We start from the raw sequence: 23,276 nt of genomic DNA, 5'->3' as shown, positions 1-23,276 counted from the left end.
GCCTGGGTGGCTCAGTGGGTTAAGCCGCTGCCTTCAGCTCAGGTCATGATCTCAGGGTTCTGGGATCGAGTCCCACATCGGGCTCTCTGCTCAGCAGGGAGCCTGCTTCCTCCTCTCTCTCTCTCTGCCCGCCTCTCTACCTATTTGTGATCTCTGTCAAATAAATAAAATTTTTTTAAAAATCTTAAAAAAAAAACAACTTCAAATAAAATTTCCAAATGCATCCTGTTTATATAAGTGAGCTACTGACTAGAATTGTAATTTACATAAATCTATACAGATTTGCCAGTCATCAGTGCCATCTTAAGAAATTGAAATTGGTGGGGCACGGGGGTCACTCTGTTGGTTGAGCCTCCAACTCTTGATTTCAGCTCAGTTCATGATCTCAGGGTCCTGGGACTGAGCCGTATGTTGGGAAGTGGGTGGTCCATGCTCAGTGGGGAATCCACTTGAGGATTCTTTCTCTCTCTCTCCCCCTCCCCTCTGTGGGCCTTCTCTCTCTCTCTCTCTCTCTCTCTCTCTCAAATAAATAAATAAATAAATCTTTTAAGAGACAGAGAGACAGAAGAAATTTGAATTGGAAAAGTTTTTTTCCCTATAAGAATGGAAGTCATTGATCCAAAGTAAAATACTGGATACAGAAGTAAAGGAAAGCACTGCTTTTCAATTAAATACGCATCTTTGGCAGGTTGTATGAATACTTCAAGACAATCTCTAATACCTAGGGGCTCCCCAATAATAAAACAAGATACCGCCACATAATTTTCAGAATTTCAAGGCACTGCCCAAGATGATTTCTTTTCGAAACCTGTATATACTGGAGAAATAGCAAGAAAACACTTTAGAAAAGGAGGAGACGGAGTCCTCTCAAAAATCTAATGTTACTGGGGCGCCTGGGTGGCTCAGTGGGTTAAGCCTCTACCTTCGGCCCAGGTCATGATCTCAGGGTCCTCGGATCGAGCCCCGCATCAGGTTCTCTGCTTGGCAGGGTGTCTGCTTCCCCTGATTTCTCTTCCTGCCTCTCTGCCTACTTGTAATCTCTCTCTGTGTGTGTCAAATAAATAAAATCTTAAAAAAAAAAATCTAATGCAACTATAACTATCATAGGAAACAAGTTTTCAAACTCCAGGGTTCTACAGTCTTGAAGTTTCTTTCTTAAAAATACAAAGGCAAGACACAAGTGACAGGGTGGGCAGACAGAGAATGCACCATGTCCCTCATCCTCTCAGACTCGGTGACATCACACCTAGACACAAACATCGGGAACAGTCCCCCCTGAGGGCCAAACTACGTTCCCCCGGACTTTGATTCCAGGAAAGGTTAGCTCCGAGGCAGGCCATGTAATGCACAGATGATGAGAGGTGGAATTTCTTCTCAGTTCATGGAAGGAGTGTGTTGCTAGTCCATGAGCATGCTGTGGCTTCTGTCTCCTACCCCCAGAGTTCCCTTGCCCATCTGATTTCCTCTTCTCCCTCCACAACCAAGTTTCCCCCTCTCCCACATGGCTCCCCCATCGTTGTGCAGCTGGGTTCTGCTCCTTCCACACCCCAGGAATGGCTTCCCCCCGCCACACGGGACCCTCCCAGTGCCCCATCTGGACTTGACCTCTCTGTTGTCAGACACTTTCTGCCCACTTCCACCTCCACAGAGCATCCTTCTCTTAGGAAGGTCTTTGACATCACGGTCTGGTCCTTTCCATGCCTTGACAATGACGCTCTTCTGTCCCTTCACTGCCCCTCTTCCTTCCTGCCCCACAACCATCTGCATGTGGCCCCGGGACTGACCCAGGAGTCCTGTGCCTCCCTGCTTCCACTGTACCTGCAGCAGAATTCAGGACATGGTCAGGGGCGGGGGGGTGTCCCTGAGACCAGAATACCAGGCTAGCTCACAGGAACAAGAAGCCCAAGGCATTGTGCACTTGTCCTCTACCATCACGACCTCTGCTCCTGGGGTTCCCCGGTGGACAGACTCACACCGGCTCCTCCTCAGCCCCTCAGCCTCCCTCTCTGCAGCCACTTCCCTTGTAGGTGCTCTCACTGCCTCTTGGCAGGACTGCCGCTGCAAGCGCCTGCAAAGTCATCTTCCCTCCCCCACCGACCCCTCCCCAAACCCAACCTCTCCCCTGCTTACAGGCCACTTCTCGCCCAGCCATCACCTCCACACGGGCTCCGGCAGCCCTTCTCCTGGGTAGCCAGTGACCGCTCACTGATGGGAGCTCGTGCAACAACTTGTTCAATGAAATGTTCTTGAGGAATACATGTAAAACTGTCCTTGCCCAAGCATCACTTTCACCCTCCTGCATTTAGGGATTCATCAGGAGGAAAAAGAAATCAAGTCATACATAAATACTTTGGAAACCACATTTAACACTAAGGGGATCTCATAGAAACCAAGATCTGCGGGATGCGCTTTAAGGAATATACTGCTAACAGTCACCTGGTGATTACAGGGGACGTTAATGTCTTGCTTCATTACAAACATCCTATCTGGGCACACCCAGGAGGTGACCCACGTGGATATATTCCAGCATACATGTGCTAGAGGAACATGGAAGGTCAAGACTGGCTGGCCTGGTGGATACATTCCCAAGTCCCCAGCTTCTGCGACCTGGCCCTTCCCTACCTCATGAGCCATAAGTTCCACCACCTTACCACCAAGTAGGTAACCACGAGAAACCACACTGACCATCGTTGCTGTGTCCACGCTGTTCCCTATGCTCAGAATGCCTTTCCTTCCTTCTGATTTAGAAGACCCCTCAGCATCCTTCAAGACTCCGTTGACTTCATTTCTCCTGTGAACCCCTTCCAGACATGGGCTAGAAGGCAGGGACTCTGTCTCTCTCTCTGTATTGCTAGAACTCTATAAATGGAATAAATGTTTGTGATATGAAGACTGAAAACCACAATCAAAATATCTTAGATTTTTTTTTTCTCTCACTTCAATGCAGGGACAACATTCTCCTCCTTTATTCAGGATTGACTAGTCAATGCCTAATGTCCCTCTGAAGCAGGAGAATGACAAGAGGAACACGTTGGCTCCTCAGTTTATAGGCAGCAAATAAAATAGCAAGCCAGTACGAGCACCTTGCTGGCCACTCTCCCTTCCACAAAGCACCTATTTCTGAAGGAAGGAGGATATCAGCTCGTTAGCAAAACCGTGTGTGCGCAGAGAGCAAGGTTAACAGAGCTCTCCGTCTAACAGTGTCTGCCTTCTGAAAGGGTCTGCTTTCTAAATGGCAATGAACTTGAAGGATCAGGAGAAGCACTTTTTCAAGCTGCTCATTTCCAGGGCATGAATAGAAGGCAACCAGATTCGGATTCTGTCCTAATTTCCACTCTAATAGGACCAGATATGGAACTCTTTTTTTTTTTTTTTTTTTTTTGCCCATTTTTGCAGTAAGCTTAGAATTTTGACATCAGTGAACGAAGACAGGGCGGTGCCTTAGTTTCTGATACACTGCTAGGAGTCTCAGATTGTGGCCTTCTGTAACATGGACAAATAATTTTGTTTTGGTGTAGATTCTTTAAAAGGGGGAAATTATTTTGGGGTAACATTTGTCTTTCAACCACCCTATCTCCCTCTCCCAGATGACCTAAATCAATCAATAACTGAATATCTGTCTCTCTGTCTCATTCCCTCAAAGCTTATGGAGACTTTGCCAGCTTTGGCTGACAGTCTTTCAAGCTCCAAGGTCGAGTGTAGGTCACTGGCTTGAACAACAGATGAGCGAGCCAACTCTTCTCTCCCAGGCTGCTGCTTCAAGAGCAAAGGGCATGGAGTAATGTTCAGCGTGCACAGAGCTGCTGGCCTCCTGGTCAAAATGAAATGTGAGTTTGCCTGGGTTTGGGGGTGGGGAGGAAACCTGGACCAGGTCTTCTGAATTTTGGCTCCAGGGACACAGCCTCTCACATGGCGGGACCAACACCACATTCCTGGACACCAGGCTTGACTCCTGAGGGCATTCAGAGATCTACAAACTGGGACAGACTCCTTCTGGCCAACATCTATCTAAAACTATGAGATCTTGGTCCATGTATTCATGGCAGAACCCCAGGAGTCACTTCTCAAGTGGAAACATGAGCCCAGAGTTGTACAGCTGACACAGTAAGGACCTCCTATACCAGAGCCAGAGAAGACTCCAGGGGCTTGTTCCTTTTCGTGTTCCTGTGGGCATCACAAAGCCTAGGGCTATAAGTGCTTTCCTCTGCTGATGCCAAACACCAAGAGAGAATGGACAATTGTTCCTCTTGAATGACAAACACAAAGAACTCACGCTTCTCCTTAAGGTGCACTGTGAAAATTCAAACATCCATACCGTGTTACAAAGGAGAACACCCAGGTGCCAGAGACGCCCTGGGGATGGGGAGCACTTGGTCCCCTTTCTCTGCACCCATGATGACCTCCAGCCTCCACAAACCATGAGACCCCACACCCCCTGATTGGAAACGCAAGTGTGTCTGCATCTCCAGCTCAGTAAGCTTCATATTGTAGAAGTACGTTCTCATGTTCCTCCAGAAACGGTTATAAGGGATGGCTGCACCCTTGGCCAACCCAAACATGTCTGATAAACCGGTAATCAAGTAGAACCACAGTACCAATAATCCCATAAAACTGAACCACTGCGTGTCGTAGCTTAAAATGTATCCGTGTTTCCAATGGGGGATCCTAAAACCCAGCTCCCTGGCAATCCAAATGGTGACTTCCTACCCGAAGGTTTAGGCACGGACTCTGATTTTAGGGTCAGGAGCTACAAAATTGAAGGTGACACCAGCTGAAAACCAGAGTGTGAAAGAAGAGGGTAGGGAGAAGGAGTCAACGGATGGACAGGGGCAGAGTTCAGGATGATGAATAATTTCCAGGATAAGTGGAAAATACTGAAAACCAAAAAGTCCGAGGGAATGTGATAGAAAGATACAGGAATCGAACACGGAAGCTTAGCTTCATGAAACATTTACTTCATTTTCTTAGATTTCTCAAGTCACTGCATCGGGTGACCTTGTTTTTAGGCCGGGGACCAAAAATCGCTAGTTTAGACAAAGACTCCCAGGGTCCCGTCCAGTTCCAGAAAAACAGATTCTACAATTCTGAGGCAAAGCGCCATCTCAGAGTTGCCAAAGAAGAATGGAGAGGATTAAGAGAGAAAAGAGGGACCAAAGGAAGGAGATCCAGGGAGAGAGAATACATGTCAACACAAGGCATTCCGAAGTCAGGGTCACTCCATAGTAGGATTTAGAAACAAAGCTATTTGATCACAAGGCAGCTCCCCTCCAGCAGAAGCTCAGTCTGCAGCAGATGGTCCCCGGCCGGTCATGGCCTGGCCTCATTGGACCAGAGCAGACCGCGTGTTAGCATGCATCAAGTCCCATCAGGGACTCCGCTAAAGATGGCGCAGCCTTTTAGTGGGACAGAGGGCACAATGTCCACAGAGGGAAGAGAAGAGAGCATATACATGCAAACACATCTCCAAACCACCTTGCTTGTTGTTTAGTTGTACCAGGAGCTCCTAAGGCCTGGCTACAGCATTCTTCGGCTCACATTCCTACCCGCACCCCCCTCCCCGGGTCATGGCTTTGAGAACGTGACCTCTACCAAGTCCGAGACTTTTGTCTGTTTTGTAGACTACTATGGACCCTGGGTGCCCACGGTTGTGCCTAATATACAGTAAGTGCTCAATAAATATTTGTTGAAGGGACAGAATCACAAGTATGTGACAGGGAGACTGCCAAAACAGAGTTATTCCCAAAGGTTAGTTTACCACTCATTGCTCCCGACACCACCTCCTCTACCCTCTGCAGTCCGTGATCGTGATCCCTGCTGGCTTTGGGTAGACTATTCCACAAACCTGAATGAGTCTACCTCCTTCCCAAACATTTCTCTGGGCAAGATTTTGCCTCATGAAGCAGTGCCTGGTGTCCGTAGAGGATTCTTTGCAAAGCTCTCCGAGCATTCTGATCCTTGAGGCATGGCGTCATGCATGCAAATCCACTGCACCTGGGCCAAGGGCACGCCAATGCCCCCACTTGCAGGCCTTTACAGTGAACTAATTGATATGGTAATGAGTCCTGAAACTGGGATTACCTTCCAGAGTGAGACTCACAACAGGCCCTCCCTGAATGTTTTCTGATGGTGGCCAAGTAGGCAAGTTCAGTCCTTTCTCCCCAGAAACACAATACTGCTTTCTCTACCAAGGAGGATTAATTCAAATCCCTAGTGAACAGTCCAGGATATGAAAATTACGGTAATCTAATCTTGTAGAGGAAGAAGTATGAATCATCATTACACGGTCTGACAAAGAGCAAAATGATCAACCCCAGGCTGGACCAGAGGTTAGGGGCCAAGGCCACAGCTCCTTGGAGGGGCTAAAACATAACAGCGGGACCCACCAGGCCAACATCAGACAGGCAACATGGCAGTTTTCATCCCAAAGGCGGAAAAACAAGGAACGACAGAGCTAGGTTCCAAGGACCACACTTCAAAGCTTTTTATTCTCAGAAGGCAGAGGAGAGGGACTCTGGGACCCCAAATCCTTGTGTATTCTGTCTTCTGACTCTGGTGTAAACTTCTCAAGCTCTGGGGTTTCCTTCTAGGTAGGAACCGAAAGGCCTGCAGAATCACGGCACCTCAAAAGTTATCAGAAACCCCCATCGTCCCCAGGGGATAGCAACAGGATGCACATAGGACAATCAGAGCGACAGGTCACAACGCCTCACAGAACACTCTTCTGACGACAACAGAAAAAACTCCAGTTTTGAAGGAAGGTCTTGGCCGTTTCCTGAAACTTGCAAAAAAAAAGATCAAGGAAGGTCTCCCTCTACCATCAAGAAACCACAGCCCCAGGGCACTGGGGAAGCTGGTCAGCGTGCCCGCAGGCCTGAATCCTCACTGGCGCTCTCGCTTTTTTCTTTTGCACAGCTGTGTTCAATTTTCTGTCCTTGGGGTTTTAAAGGAACATTTCTTCTAGGGCCAGGATTCTCAAGTTTTATGGTTATACAACTCCCTCCCAGGGCCAAAGAATGTTTGAAAAGCCTAAACCCAGCAAAGTGAATTAGTAAAAGGATCCAAATGAAAGTGAAATAAAAAGTTAGGACTCTTTCCAATTTACATTCAACCTCTTACTTAATCCTATCATACCTTCTGTTTGTCCTTCAAGACGTTTGCTAGATTTCTCATGCAAATATAGGTGTGCAAGTGTCTGTGAGTAAGAAACAGAAGACCAAAGGTGTATTTACATTTCCCCCGTTTCTGTTTCCTATTTTATGGCAAATTTTACTTTTAATAAGGCCTACATCTTACTTACACTGGGTTTAAGAAAAGATCACAAAAAAGATTCCTTTAGGATTTTTATGTGCTTGTTTGTTTTTCCTATTTGGAGAGCTGTATACCTCCTAGTTTTGGGTAGTTTTTTAAGAACGTACATATTTTTACTTAAAAAGTCAAACCGGGGTGCGTGTGTGGCTCAGTGGGTTAAAGCCTCTGCCTTTGGCTCAGGTCATGATCCCAGGGTCCTAAGATCGAGCCCCACATAGGTCTCTCTCCTCAGCAGGGAGCCTGCTTCCCCCCTCCCCCTGCCTCTCTGCCTACTCTGTCAAATAAATAAATAATCCTTAAAAAAAAAAAAAAAGAGTCAAACCGGTGGCATTCATCACTGTAATACTCTAAGCTAAGTACATTATCAACATTCAAATATCATTGCTCCCCAGCATGCCCCAAGAGCATAAGGCCCTTCCCAGCCCATGAAATGCTAACTAGGTTTCTGAATGCAGCCATATAAGGTTATTTCGGAAAATCCAGAAGTCCCTTACCTGTCTTCTTCTGTTCTTCTCTCTTCCTGTCACCTCCATTCCCACATCTCAAAGAAAACTGCCCCAAGTCTCTGTCTACATCGGATCACAAACATCACTTTTATGTTTGCCTCCCTCCGTCTCTCAAAGGCTAGTCGTCTGCTTCATACACTCGTCTGATCTGACAAAGCCAAATTCAGGCTTTGGGGCCGGAGGTTGGTGACACAGCCCACACCACCCACATTAGAGGCCTGGCCGCCTCCCAAGACAAACAAGACGTTTCTGAGAAACAAAGTAATGTGCACAGATCCACCCCGAGCAGGAAGAAACGGAATCAGTCCCCCTCCGTAAAAGGATCTGAAACGTGGTCAGCAGCACCTGCTTAATACAGTCCAATTCTCCAAAAACCATTAAAAACACAGTCATCTGACCTCGTCTGCCCTGAGTCATGGTGATCACACAAGGCCAACTTCTCTCAAGAAGCAGTCGGGAGAAGAGACCAAACCCTCTATTTGCAGTCACTCTCTCCTGCTCTTTTTAAAATCAAGATGATCAAAGCACCTGGTAGGGGCACCTAGTTGACGCAGTCAGTTAAGCATCCAACTCTTGGTTTCAGCCCAGGTCCTGATCTCGGGGTCACAGGATTAAGCCCTAAGTCAGGCTCTGTGCTGAGCAGGGAGTCTGTGTGTAAAACTCTCTCCCTCTCTTTCTGCCTCTCCCAGCTGCGCACCCGCGCATTCTCTCCCTCTCTAAAATGAATAAATACATCTCAAAGGAAAAAAAAAAGCTTCTGTTAGCATGGCCCTACAGGCAAAAGTATAGGTTGAAGTTCAAATGATTCCTCTCAGATAAGCACTCTAATTCTCAAGGTGATTGGAAGTTGCCGCAAGTCAGTAAAATCTCTACACCTGGGTGGGGAGCCGCTGAAAAGACTGGCTTGTAAAGTCAGGGTTTCTCTGAAGCTGCTGATTTCCTCATGGAGGAAAATCCACTTCTAACCAAGTAGGACCCACACCACTATGTTGTTTTCTTGTAATCTTGATTGAAAAACCCTGTGCTCCGGAATAAATTAAGATGTTTCTTTCTGGGGTGCCTGGGTGGCTCAGCTGTAAGCATCTGCCTTCGTCATATCATGATCCTAGGGTCCTGCTAGAATCGTCCCGCATCGGGCTCCCTGCTCAGCAGGAAGCCTGCTTCACCCTCCCTCACTCCCCCTGCTTGTGTTTCCCTTTCTTGCTGTGTCTCTGTCAAATAAATAAAATCTTAAAAAAAAAAAAAAAAAGATGTTTCTTTCAGAACAAGAATGTTTGAATGAAAGTAATACTGAAATGTTCTGCCTTCAAAATCTCCCAGAGCCTGTCCCCTACAAATAGAATGAAACACAACCAAACAAGAAGGACCATATTAAAGTTTCTTTAAAACACACACACACACACACATACACACAAAGGGGTGTCTGAGAGGCTCAGTCAGTTGAGTGACCAACTCTTGGTTTCTTCTTGGGTCACGATCTCAGGATTATCATATCAAACCCCTCAACAGGGTCCCTGCTGGGGGCAGAGTTGAAAAGTTTTTTTTTTGTTTGTTTGTTTGATAGAGAGAGAAAGAGCGAGAGAGGGAACATAAGCAGGGGGAGTGAGAGAGGGAGAAGCAGGCTCCCCACTGAGCAAGGATACCGATGTGGGGCTTGATTCCAGGACCCTGGGATCATGACCTGAGCCGAAGGTAGATGCTTAACAACTGAACCACCCAGGCGCCCTGAAAAGTTTTCTAATTTCATGCCAAGCCAGTTAGAACACACTGGATTTCAAATATATAGTTTTCTGTTAGATCATTTATATTCCACATAAGAAAAGACACACACATACACACACGCGCGCACATCTTGTGAAAGAAAAACAAACAGCACCATTTGGTCTCATCCAAAATGCGCCTGGGTGGCTCAGTGGTTTAAGCCTCTCCTTCAGCTCAGGTCATGATCTCAGGATCCTGGGATCGAGAGCTTCGAATCCGGCTCTCTGCTCAGCAGGGAGCCTGCTTCCTCCTCTCTCTCTCCCTGCCTCTCTGCCTACTTGGGATCTCTGTCTGTCAAATAAATAAACAAAATCTTTAAAAAAAAAAAAAAAAGTCATGTGCTTAAAACATGTGTTTGCTCAAAACATTAAATGGACTTTATTGCCTAAGTAGCAACTGGTTTTCTCAAGAGAAGGTGAAGACTGGGTTGTTGCTCTATAACATGTTATAGAACATGTATCTTTCAAAAGTGCTTTTCCACAATCTTGACTAGTAAAGAGGCATGGAGGAAGAACATTCTAAAGTCAATGCACTTTTGAGGTTTACAAAGCACAACTTCCTCAGGCACTGGTATGGGGACCTTTTGAGAAAGTTCCCATATTTCTCCCCACCTCACATAGTCTCAGTGGTCCCTGCACTGAGTTCCCCCACGTCTGAAGACACACAAAGTAGCAATGTATAGAGAGCCCGAACCTTCACTGCATCTAAAACCATGGACTGCCTTTTCTCTCTATTCTGACGTCAAATGATGATTTTTAAATGATTCACTCCAAACTTCAAAAAAAGCCCATTATTAGTGAAATTCTCCTCTCAGATTTCTCCCAATCGAAATACAAGAAAATCAAAACCATCAGAGAACAAAGCAAAGAATGACACTCTTCCCTGGACCCCAGCCTAGCTCTACTCTCCTGCCCCACCCCAACCTACGTTGGCAGCTTCCTGGATGCAGGATTTACACCTGAAGTTACTGGCTCCAACGGAAGAGATGGCCTTCAAACCCTACCAGCACTCCGGCGATTCAGTGGAGCAGGAAAGGATCCCAGAGCAATTTTCACCAGAGTGCAGTTCCAGCCAAGCTTCTAAGAACAGTTGCCCCACCTCTCTCAACTCTAGCATTTCACATTCCCTCTTCAACCCACTTTCTGGAGTCACCCCTACTGAGCTACTCTTGCCAAGGTCATCGACAGCATCCATCTTGGCAATTCCAATGGACGCTCCGTCCTCCTCTTCCTGATTATCCAGTAGCACCAGCTCTGTGGACACCACCCTCCTTACATTCACCTGAGCTTCAGGACCTTCTACCCCTCCACTTTCCTTCCTCCCTGCTGACCCCTTCTCAGGTTTCTTTCTGGCTATCTTCCATCTCATTCTGGGCCTCATTTGTGCACACACACACACACACACACACACACACACAAATGGGCACGCGCGCACACAGAGTTTTCATCCTTTCTTACAGATGTACCTATAATCTAAATGCTACCTACATTCAGGATTGCTCCTCTGAGTTCCAGACTCAAGTTCAATTATCTACCTAAGATCTCTACCAGGATATTTACCAAGTACCTCAAACTTAGTACATCTGTAACAGAACTCTTGACTCTCAAAGCTGGCCCTCCCCATTTGAACAAAACAAAACAAAACAAAACAAAACAAAACCTCCTCCCCAGTTTTTACTCCCTTCAGACATTGCCAGGGCCAGAATCTGGGAATCATTCTTAATTCCTCCCTTGGCCTCACTCCCTATCTCAGCTACCACCAAGTGCTGATGGTTACACCTCTAAGCTATCCCTTTTTATATATACAACAGCTTTATTGATATATCATTCATGTACCATACAATCCACCCATTTAAAGTGTATCAGTTAATGGTTTTAGAATATTTATAGACCTGTATGACCACTATCAAAGCAATTTTAGATATTTTCATCACCCCAAAAAGAACATGTTTCCATTAGCAGTCATTTTCAATTTTCCCCTAGATACTCCAGTGCTAGGCAACTATTAATCTTTCTGTCTCTCTAGAACTTTCTAGAACTTTCATATAAATGGAATTATGCATTATGGTCTTTGTGTCTGGCTTTTTCGACTGAGCATATTTTCAAGATTCATCCATATTGCAGCATGTATCAGTACTTCATAACCTTTTACAGTTGAATAACATCTTATCACATGGATATACAATATTTTATCTGTCAGTTGACAGACATTGGGTTTTTTCCATTCTTCAGCAATTATGAATGATACTGCCATGAATATTTGTATTTTTATGCAGATATATGTTTTCATTTACCTTAAAAATATATGCAGGATCATAAGGCAACTCTGTTTAACTGGACAAAGAATTGCCGGACTGTTTTCCAAAGCAGCTGCTTTGGAAAGATTTTGCATTCTCACCAAGAGTGTAGAAGAGTTCCAATTTCTCCACATCTTCACCAACACTTGTTACTGTCTTTCATAGTGGCCATGAAGTAATGTCACATTATGGTTTTGATTGCATTTCACCAATGGCTAGTGATGTTGAGAATCTTCTCATGTGCTTACTAGCCATTTGCCTATCTTCTTTGGAGAAATGTCTTCTCAGATCTGTGCCTATTTTTGAATTGGGTTATCTTTTTATTACTGAGCTGTAAGAGTTCTTTATATATGCGACATACAAGTCCCATATCACAGGATATAATCTGCAAACACTTCTTCCCATTCTGTGGGTTGTCTTTTCATTGTCTTAATAGCATCTTTTGATTAATTTTGTTGATGTCCAACAAAATTTTTTTTCTTTTTCACTTGTGCTTTTGGTGTTGTATCTCAAAAAAAAAAAATTGCCTAAAACAAGGTCATGAAGATTAATACCCATGTTGTCTTCTAAGAGTGTTATAGCTTTAGGTCTTACATTAAGGCCATTGATCCACTTTGAATTAATTTTTGTATACTGTGTGAGGTAGCGATCCAACTTTATTCCTTTTCATGTTGATATCCAGTGTCCCAGACCATTTGTCGAAGACAATATTTCCCAAAGAATTGTCTTGGCACAACTGTCAAATATCAGTTACCATAAATGTATGGGTTTATTTCTGATCTATAAATTCTATTACAAAAATATGTATGTCCATCCTTATGCCAGTTCCACACTGGCCTGATTATTGTGGCTTTATATTAAGTTTTGAAATCAGGAATTCCAATTCTTCTTAGAAGAATTCCAATTCTTCTTAGAAGAATTCCAATTCTTCTAAGAAGAATTTCAATTCTTCTAAGATATTTTGGCTATTCCAGATCCCTTAAATGCCTATGTGAATTTTAGGGTCTGTCTGTCAATTTCTGCAAAGAATCCATCTGAGATTTTAATAGGGATTGCATTGAATCTATGGACCAATTTAGGGAGTACTGCTATTTTAATAATAGTAAATCTTCCAATCCATGGACACGAGATGTTTTATCATTTGTTTAAATTTTCTTTAATTTTTCTCAATAATGTTTTGTAGTTTTAAGAGTAAATTTTATACTTCTGATTACATTTATTCCTAAGTATTTTACTTTTTTTCATACTATTTGAGGAGGAAATATTTTTTGAACTTGTTTATTAGTTCTGATAGTGTAGTGCATCACTTAGCTGTTTCCATATCCATGATCATTTCATTGCAAACAGAGTTAGTTTCACTTCTTCCTCTCCAATCCAGGAGCCTTTTATTCTACATCCTTTCCTAGATGCCCTGGCTAGAACTTCAGTACAATACTGCATAGAAATTCGATGAGAGTAGCCATCTTTGCCTTGTTCCTGGTCTTAGGGGGAAAGCTTTCAGTACTTCATATTAAGCGTGATGTTAACTGTGGGTTTCTCAGATGCCCTTTTCAGGTTGAAGGACATCCCTTCAATTCCTACTTTGCTGTTATTCTTTGTTGTTGTTGTTGTTTTCATCTTAAAGGGGTGTTAGAATTGTCAAATGCTTTCTCTCCATAAAACATACCTTTTCACACTTAGGTTTCCTGCCGTATACACTCTGTACACCATCTCCAAGGCTCAGTATTTCTCATCTTTACAGGTGTCTGCTTCAGGAAGTCCTAGACCATCCTATTCAAAAGTCTCTATCCATCACTATCTCTTCTCCTGTCTATCATATAAACCTCAAAGCACTCAGCCATTATTATTATAAGTGCAAATTCTGATAACCCTCGTATAAAGTTCGGTATTTGCCAGCATGTGTTTATCATCTTAATCCTCACAACAATCCTTACTAGGTAGATGTTATTATCACCATTTTGTACACATGGAAGTTGAAAGAAGAGTTTAAGTGTCTTGTTCAAGGTTATACAGTTTTTAAGTGGCCGAGTCAGGTTGTAAACCCAGGTCCCCCAGCTCCTAAGATCATTCTCTTAAACATTTGCTATCATTTGCTATCCTATCTAGCAGTAACTGCTCTTACTTATTTCTTACCTTATTTGCCAATCTCATTTATTGATATATTTTTAGTATCTAATACCATGCATGACTGGTTTTCATTAACTATTTAAGGAACAAATGGAACCCTGGTCTCAAGATGCTCCACAAGAGAGGACTCTGGTAAGTACTGCTGACTATACACACCCAGGAGAGTCACAAGGCTCCTTTGTTTTTGAGATCCTTCAGTAAGAAAGGTTGCTTAACTTTAATTCAGTGTTTAGCACAGACCCATCTTCTCACCACCTCTGTCCCCACTGCATTAACAGTATAGGGAACTGTGTTCCATGGAACACAATTCGAGAACCATTGCCCCAGAGAGGCAGTCTAGAAAGTACAGTTCCCAGAAGGGTGCTTCTGTTCCCCTTCCTGTGTCCAGCTCCACTGTCGTCTAAAATGTCTCTGCCATAGCCTCAGCTCAACACAAAAAGAAAACCCCAAAATTAAGTTTTCTTTGTCTTTCCTGGCGCTCCTAAAGGGCCCATAGGACACTAAGGAGAAATAAAGATTTTTCCAACTATCAAAAAGGCTCATCTCCTGTGTATATTTGTGGTTCTGTAATTTACCACAGGGAGAGTTTTAATTTTCTCAGAGCTCTGGTTTCTCGAATGTGATTCAAACAAATTCACCCTGCATGATGTACTTTAATCTACATTCTCTGGATGTAAGCAAAGCCAATGATGTGTTAACCACAAAATTGTATTTCTTTCCTAAATACTTACTATAATGCTGATATTTAAATCATAGCTTCAGATGTAGAATGACTTCAAAATCTTTGTATCTCAGCTCTGTAAGTCTTCAAAGTCTTCTATTCGAACTCTCTCTGAAAAGGAGGAAAGAAAGAAAAATTTCAATGTTGAAACTACGGAAGAAAATAGCAAACATCACACATAGGAGCAAAGCAGGATATACTGCTGTGATTCATTTTCTGCTTCTAAAGAGCTTTGACTCTTTCAATTAGTCATCTACATCAGCTACAACAAATCACAGGCAGTGGTTAGAGTATCCTTCAAAACCTCTTATAAGAAATACTCAATAAAAATCTGTTTTCCTTCATCTTAAACCTGGTGAATAAAGTCATTTCTATGCCATGGTTCTCCAAAGCCCTAATTTTTCCAAAGAGACTGACATTTTATGCATTTGGTCTAACAACAAGAATTATCTTGAGTAAACACAAGCACTTTCTAAAATACAAATTTACAACAGCTCCAAATGAGGGGATTTGGAAAAGAAGTCTTGTAACAAAGGGAGACTTGAGAAAACAGAGAAGGGTGGGTTGGAATTCATCAAGGAGTTGGATATGTAGAGCCTGAAGGAACTGACAAAGGCCAATTCTTAGAAAAAGAGATACTGAATAAAGAAGCTAGAGACTAGTGTAACCCTTCTAGGGCATCCAGAGTGAATGACTGGGCTAGAACTTGGTCTATGGCCATTAATCCAAGCAGGGAAAATCTTCTACATCTGTTTTCCTCACAGGCTTGGGAACGAGCAAAACCCCCACTCACACTGGAAGTACAACAGAGGAGGGCTGCGGCATATGCACATTTTTCCATCTGATTCTCCTAGCTGCATACAAGATAACTCGCTTGGTTCATTCCTTACACTCAAAATGGCTGACTGCCTTTGTGGCATTCCAATGACTCAGCCTGGGAGAGGGACACCAAACACAAGCAAGACTTCAGCCCTGAGATCCCAGACTAAAGAGGAAAGCCCCTAGATGCATTAGTTTTTTAGTGGTCAGTGTTAGTGGTAAAACAGCATTGACTTCGGAAAACCTTTTGTTTCAGATTACTAAGGCACTTCCTCCTAGCTCCTCCCAATGTCTGTTCAGCACTTCTTTGTACTACATTCTGAAAAAGTCATCTTAGCAAAGAATTCACTCAAGCACGGAAGGCACTGGATGGGACAGGAGACAATGACACACCAGCATTGTAAAGGACCAGACCTGGCATCAGTCCTCAGTTTTTAGAAACACAGGGGAGACATGGTGTCTGATGCTATCTTACTTATCTCGTGTAGAGAGAATGGGGATCATCTCCAGAAGCTCATGCTGAGACAACTTGTAAGGCAATCATCTTGTAGTGACGAGGGGGCACAGGGGAGCCAACACATGTGAAGTTCCCCCAAAGCAAAAAAAAAACATTACTGTCACCCCTGCCCAGTAAAATTCAGACAGCTATGAACTCATTACTTAAAGCCACAAAGACAGTTTGTGGTAAACACAGACAAACTATGGGGTTTAAGTAGACTGTTTTTCATGCCAAAAAAAAAAAAAAAAAATCTTTTTCCCTTCTCCCCCACAAATCTGTTTATTACTAAAAAGCTCTGGAGCCTTGTGAACTGGGCTAGACCAATTTAAGCCTGCCTTTCCCCAGGGGGCCCCTCCTTAGTATACTAAACTGAGGAGGAATTTGCCTGCTTCAGAAAAGGAGACCCACTTTCTGTCCTGGCCACAGAGAATGAAAAATGAAATTATTCCAAAGGAAAAGGGCCAAGAGAACCAAAAGAAGCCAAGAGGTAAGGACAGGAGAAGAAATCCTCATCTCTCAATCTTAAGAGCCCAACTCTCTCCCCAGACTCCCATGTCTGTTCTGCCCTCGGCTCATGTCCTTCAAGCACCCTATAGATCAGGGGTTCTCAAGCTTGAGAGGGCAAAAGGGTCCCCTTGGAATTCTACACCTGCAGTTCAAGAAGAAAGAGACTCTGGGGCGCCTGGGTGGCTCAGTGGGTTAAGCCGCTGCCTTCAGCTCAGGTCATGATCTCAGGGTCCTGGGATCGAGTCCCGCATCGGGCTCTCTGCTCAGCAGGGAGCCTGCTTCCTCCTCTCTCTCTCTCTGCCTGCCTCTCTGCCTACTTATGATCTCTCTCTCTCTCTGTCAAATAAATAAATAAAATTTTTAAAAAAATCTTTAAAAAAAAAAAAGATATTTTCAGGAACCATGGGCATTTCCTCCTTACCCCCATACAAATCTCAAGATACCTTTCAGGATTCAGCTTCAATGCCTCCATTTCCATGAGACCCTTCTCCGACTGTCTTACTCCTTCCTCAGTAAGCTTCCTGTCTCTTCACTTCCTGTCAATTATCTAATTATAGATGACCACTATAGTGAATTCTAAACCACCTAGGATTTGATTAGCCAGAGCAGCAATAATATAACAAAATAATAATAATAATCATTGTTATTATTAGAACATTATAAATAATAAAATATCTCCAAATCAACAAAACCGTGTACTTATTAGAAGGCACCCACTGACTGGAACTACACAATAACCTGTAGACTTCACCACGGGTCTATAGCTGTGTGGGGACAGTCCCATTCCATCACCTCACAGATATGTACTTACTATATTGGTGTCTGAGGTGTCATTCTGCCAGCATTAATTCCAGGACTACACAAGTTCATGGAAAAAACCATTAGTAAGTGACTGAACTGGTCATGCATAGGAGCCAAGGTTAGAGGCAATTGAGCAATGACAACAGGAGAAAGGTGACACAGGAGAGAGGGCAGCAGGGACACTGCAGGGGGAGGGGGATTCCCTTCAAAGATCACTGGGCCCACTGACATGACATTAGAAAGAAGAAAGGACAAGTATTGAAGACACACTTGGTCCATCTAGGTTTCCATTTAATATAGGGGAAGGCGTACAAAAATCTTGGTTAAAGAACAAAAAATAGACCATTTTAATAGTACTAATCATTGGCCCCTTTTATTTGTCAAGTAATTTATAGGAGAGTTTGTCATCCTGAACTATTATGCTTGTACTACTTTTGCACATTAGGATAATAGCCACAGAATGGTGAAAGTTTTCCTAAATATTGGATTCTTCAAGAACTAAATGCTGGTAGCCTTTGCTGAGTAATGGTATACTAAATGCATCCCAAAGTATAATTCAACTGTAGATATCTTTTGTACTCCTCTTGATCAAGAGAGATGTCTTTCATATGTTTATGCACTTTTTCCCTCTAAAATGAGACTGTGGGTTTTTATCTTACATGTTTTTAGTATTTCATAGGCATGAAATACTCATTCCATTATGAAGGCTCATCCCATTAGTATTTCATAGGCATGAAGCCAGTGCTCAAACAATAGATTCTGAAAGAGTGACGGGAGGGCCAGTGCACACAGGGCAGCTCATTCCCCTGCAAGCGCTCTGGCAGTCAGCACGCCACCAGCTGCAGAAGGATGCTCACCATCAAAATAGCAACTGACGCGGGGACACATGAAAGAGAGGGAGTTAAAATAAACATCTCAATCCTCTCCGGTGAGATCCAGAAACTCCACTGTCCTTGGGGCTCTCTTCCTAGGGGGACACATTTCCCACTTGATGGGCTTTCTGCTGCTACTTCAGTAGGTTTCCTATTACGCCATACATCCCATTATAGCAACAGATCTTAAAAGAGAGCATCCGGTCCACTTATGTTTTCAAACACGCTCCTACAAAACCTTGGGAGGTGTTACGCTTCAAAATCCAAAGGATGTGGGTATTACCTAAAATCACCCGTACAAAAATTAAGTTAAGGGGCACAATTCTCAATTTTACCTTCTGTCATGTATTTTTTTCAAACTCATTGGTGCCTTCTACTACTTGCCTTGTAGCAACCACAAAATGCATAAACAAGTAGCAAACAAACATTAAAGAAAAGTTCAGCTTGCTATTTGATGGACACATGTACTTGTGAATATGATCTTATGCTGTTTGTAGCTCCCAAATATAGTCCTGTGGACCACATGTTTGTGTCCCCTGAAGTGAATACATTGAAGTTCTAGTCCCTAAGGTGATGGTATTTGCTGTTGGGGCCTTTTGGGAGGTGATTAGGTCATGAAGGTGGAGCCTTCATAATGGGATAAGTGCTTTTATAAGAACAAACAGAGAGAGCTCGCTTCTTCTCTCTGCTCTCCACCCTATGAGGACACAGCAAGAAGGTGGCTGTCTGCAAACCAGGAAGAGGGCCCACACAAGGCACTGAACCTGCCACCACCTTGATCTTGCTAGCCTCCAGAACTGTGAGAGATAAGTGTCTATCATTTAAGACAACCAGTCTATAGTACTCTTGTTGCAAGAGTGCAAACTAAGATATATAGTAAGAGCCAGCTTTAAATCTAGTAATTAAATATATATGTGTGTACACCTATGTATACATATACACTATATAATTGTGTATATATTGACAAAACACATAATGTGCTAAATTGCAAAACAGAAAAAAAAGGATGCAACATGTCAACATTTCAAAGTTTGCTTCAAAAAGCACCATGACTTTCTCCAAGGTGTCCAAATCCTTCAACGTGAACAGTCTGAAAACCATCACCTGGGTATATTTCCATAGGCTGTTCCAGGAGGCACTCTAGAGGTACTAAGACCCTTCACAGAACCAAGCATCACTGTTTCTCCTGTCAGAGGTACATGGGGCTTCCCAGCGGATTGTAGTGGGCCCAAAGCAACCACATTATCATGACCCTCCTTTGGACTCCTAGACACTCACAGTTGATCTGTATGAGTCAGCACTTGGTGAAGACAAATTTTTCCTATTGCTCTCCACTGACTTCATACGTGCATGTCTTCACAAAAAGAGATTATTATGCTAGGCTTTGCTCTTTTTTCCCAAATAAAAAGCATACTGATATGCAAGCTGCATCTGATAAGAAAAATATGCACTATGGGCTGGAGTTCACTGTCTGGATACTTGGCTTATAACCCCTCGTAATAGGGAGGGAAGTGATCGGTCCCAACCTACCCTGGGTCACAGCCTCATCCTGGGTGCATGTCACCATGGTGGGTCTTAGAACTTCACGTATAAGCCGCCCCTTTTTCTTGTACCCGCCCCCTGCCATCAGTTGCACGGCTCATAAGACAATGTCAAAAGGCTACTATGAATATGTCTCACAGATTTATATCTTATAAGTCACAGCCACTTAGGAGCATTTAAAGTAATGGTTTTTCTGTTGATGGGAATGCAAATGGGTGCAGCTACTGTGGGAAACAGTACAGAGGTTCCTCAAAAAATTAAAATTAGAACTACCATATGATCCAGTAACTCCACTACTTGGTATTTGTCCAAAGAATACAAAAACACTAATTTGAAAAGACATGTGCTCCCCTATGTTTATTGCAGCATTACTGACAATATCCAAGATATGGAAGCAGCCCAAGTGTCCAATGATAGATAAATGGATAAAAACAATGAGACAATGTGGCACACACACAGAGGAATATTACTCAGCCATAAAAAATGAATGAAAACTTGCCATTTGCAACAACATGGATAGCTCTAGAGTTTAATGCTGAGTGAAATAAGTCAGAGAAAGACATACCCATATGTGGATTTTAGGAAACAAAACAAAGAAAAGATAAAAAGAAAGAAAGAAAGAAAGAAAGAGAGAAAGGAGCAACCAAAAAACAGACTCTTAGCTATGGAGAACAAAGTGACCCTGAGGGGAGGTGGGCAGGAGGATGGGTGAAACAGGTGATGGGGATTATAATTACAATTACCTTAACTGACAAGCACTGATTAACATATAGAATTGTTGAATTACTATACCATATACCTGAAACCAATATAACAATGCATGTTAACCATACGGGGATTTAAAATATAAATAAATACATAGATACATACATACGTCAATTAAGAGTGCATGTGTGAGGCATGACGTAGCCTGCAGACAATGCTTACAATGACATAAATTCCTTCACCCCCCACCCCCATGGTAAGTCTGAAGTTCATGAGCAAAAAAGCAGGGCTCTGTCAGAGCCGGGCGCACACCTGGGCAGACCTAACCCATCCCTGAGTGGGCACGGATGGACCTGCTTGCTGGCTGTGTGCAAGCTCACTGGCTCCCAGGACCACATGCTCTGGCCCTGCGGTGTGGCCCCCAAACACAGAGGTAATGTAGTGGACTCCCACAAACCCCAGGTCCTAAATGGGAAAACCAGGTCAGGTCTGCTCCTTGGGAGAAATGTCCACTATTAGGAAACATCAAGGGAGATGTTGCTCAGCAGTGCTAAAAGAAACCTTTAAAAAAAACAAAACAGTTATGTATTTACTTTAGAGAGAGAGAGCATGAGCAGGAGAGGCAGAGAGACAGGGAGAAAGAATCTCAAACAGACTGCACTGAGCGGGCAGAGCCCAATGCAAGGCTCGATCTCATGACCCTGAGATCAGGACCTGAGCAGAAATCAAGAGTCAGTTGCTTAATAACTGCACCACCCAGGCACCTCTGAGAGAAACCATTTTTGAATGGAGATAGCAACCAAAAGAAATAGGAAGAGAGAGGACTATCTTGTACTGGAACTTCTAACTGACCTAACTACGGTGGGCTCAACCCTTCCAACGGTGGAAGCAGGGACGTCCTGTCTGATGGAGGAGGACAGTGTACTTGGGAAATCACAACTTCCTCCTGAGCCCCCAAAGGTAAAATAAACAAGCTAGACTTGCTTTAAAGTGTGACCTGAGTCAACATACACACGTATAAATCCCACATGTGACTGGGTATTACTCAGCACAATGTCAGAAAACTCTGGTCCTCACTGTTAACAGAATTTTAAGCATTCTTTGAACAGTATCCCATATCTAACACCTGTGGAAGTATGAAAAATATGTCAAAAACACCCATTTTCAGAGTACTGGGGGGGGGTTAGTTAATAACAATGACAACAGCAACTAATACTCACAGAGCGCTCAGTACTTACTAGGCACTGTTCTGAGCACTATCTCTATACCAACCACTTCATCACCACTACTAGCTTCTGAGTGCTAGTAGTGCCCCCATTCTACAAATCAAGAAACTAAGGAGTAGAAAAGTCATCCAAGGTCACACAGGTGGCTAGTAGCATTTTGGGCTCCAGAGTTCACTCTTTTTTTAAATTTTAACCAAGGAAGTCACTTATTGAGTCCTTACTCTTACTCACCAGGCTTTGCTGCATCCCTGATCAGAAAGTAATTTAAAAGCTTTAAGAGAGATTAAAAACCTTTCACAAGATTCTGCCCACTTTATAGTCAGTATCTCCATGATAAATCTAACAAGGGTTAGTAGAAATTACTAGAAATATAATATAAATTATTCTAAAAACTTGAATAACACAGATTAGTTTCTGACTTCTCTACCTATGGCAAAACGGATCTTCACCACTACAAGTGGTCCAGATGCACGTCTGTATCCCACACCTGATAGTGGTGCCTTATTGCCAAAATAGACACGAAAGGACCCTCTCCCCAGATCTTGGGATAGGGTTCTGCCTGTCCTGTACCATCTGTCCTTCAGATACCCTGCAACCCCTCCACACTTGCACCAAGGTCCCACAATGGGCACTCCTTACCTTTGAGATCAGTATAATTTGGTTTACGGCAACCAAATCAGACAGACGCGAACTTAGCATCTACTGGATATAAGGCCCTGTGACATGTGCAGTGAAGAAAAAAAAAACTCAGGCAACAGTGAAGAACTGAAAGACTGTTAAATAAAAGTAATTTAAAGGTCCAAGTAGAAGAGATTGGAATATAAAATTGAAAGGGCATAAAGGGAAAGGATAAAACCTGAGATCCCTCTTCAAGAAAGAAAAACCACTCCGGCATCAGCACCTGAGGCTGAAAAAGCAGCTCATGAAACCCGTCTACCCTAGTGGTGGGACTAGAAAACAGTCCAGCCACTCTGGAGATCAGTTTGGTTGCTTTCCTTAGAAAGTTTAAACATATACTTTACCATCTGACCCAGTAATCCCAGTCCGAGGTACTGATCCAAGAGAAAATGAAAACTTACGATCCCATAAAAACCCGTATGTGAATGTTATGGGAGTTTTATTCATAATTAACCCAAACTGGACACGACCCACGTGCCTTTAATTGGTGCATGGAGAAGCAAACTCTCTACACAAGGGAATACTAGTCAGCAACGAAGAAACAAATCACTGATCGACAAGACTGTATTTCGGGTGCCTTAAGCTAAGTGGGAGAAGCCAGACTCACAAAGCTACAGACTGAATGATTCCATTTCTACGACATTTGGAAAAGCCAGAACTGTAAGGACAGAAAACAGACCAAGGGTTGCCAGGGGTGAGAACTGAGTGGAGAGACTGATTACATGGGTGGGGCGCAGGGGGGGACACAATGGAAATTTAGGGTGATGGAAATTTATATTGTGGTGGTTACACAACTTTGTACTTATCAAGATATATCGCTGTATGCTTTTTAAAAGACTGAAAATTAGTGTGTGTATTTTATACATCAATAAATCTGACTTTAAAAAAAAAAAAAAACAGCGCTCAGC

The 23,276-nt window shown here is 43.3% G+C and overlaps 2 long non-coding RNA genes across 2 annotated transcripts in view; both read right to left on the bottom strand.

Moving 5' to 3' along the window:
- Positions 1–6,456: 6,456 nt before the first annotated feature.
- On the bottom strand, positions 6,457–7,971 carry LOC309857311. Its single transcript, XR_014307622.1, has 2 exons — positions 7,803–7,971; positions 6,457–6,772 (listed from the first exon to the last, which is right to left on the bottom strand). It is a non-coding gene; the product is annotated as an uncharacterized lncRNA (long non-coding RNA).
- A 4,217-nt stretch (positions 7,972–12,188) lies between these two features.
- The window catches only part of LOC309857313, a 65,351-nt gene continuing 54,263 nt past the window's right edge, over positions 12,189–23,276 (bottom strand). Inside the window, exon 2 of the long non-coding RNA XR_014307624.1 lies at positions 12,189–14,830. This is a non-coding gene — a long non-coding RNA (uncharacterized lncRNA). The remainder of the gene's footprint in view (positions 14,831–23,276) is intronic.

The sequence above is a fragment of the Mustela nivalis genome (genome assembly GCF_964662115.1).
Source record: "Mustela nivalis genome assembly, contig: HAP1_SCAFFOLD_1196, whole genome shotgun sequence".
NCBI lineage: Eukaryota > Metazoa > Chordata > Mammalia > Carnivora > Mustelidae > Mustela > Mustela nivalis.
This window is presented reverse-complemented; position numbering and strand designations above follow the sequence as displayed.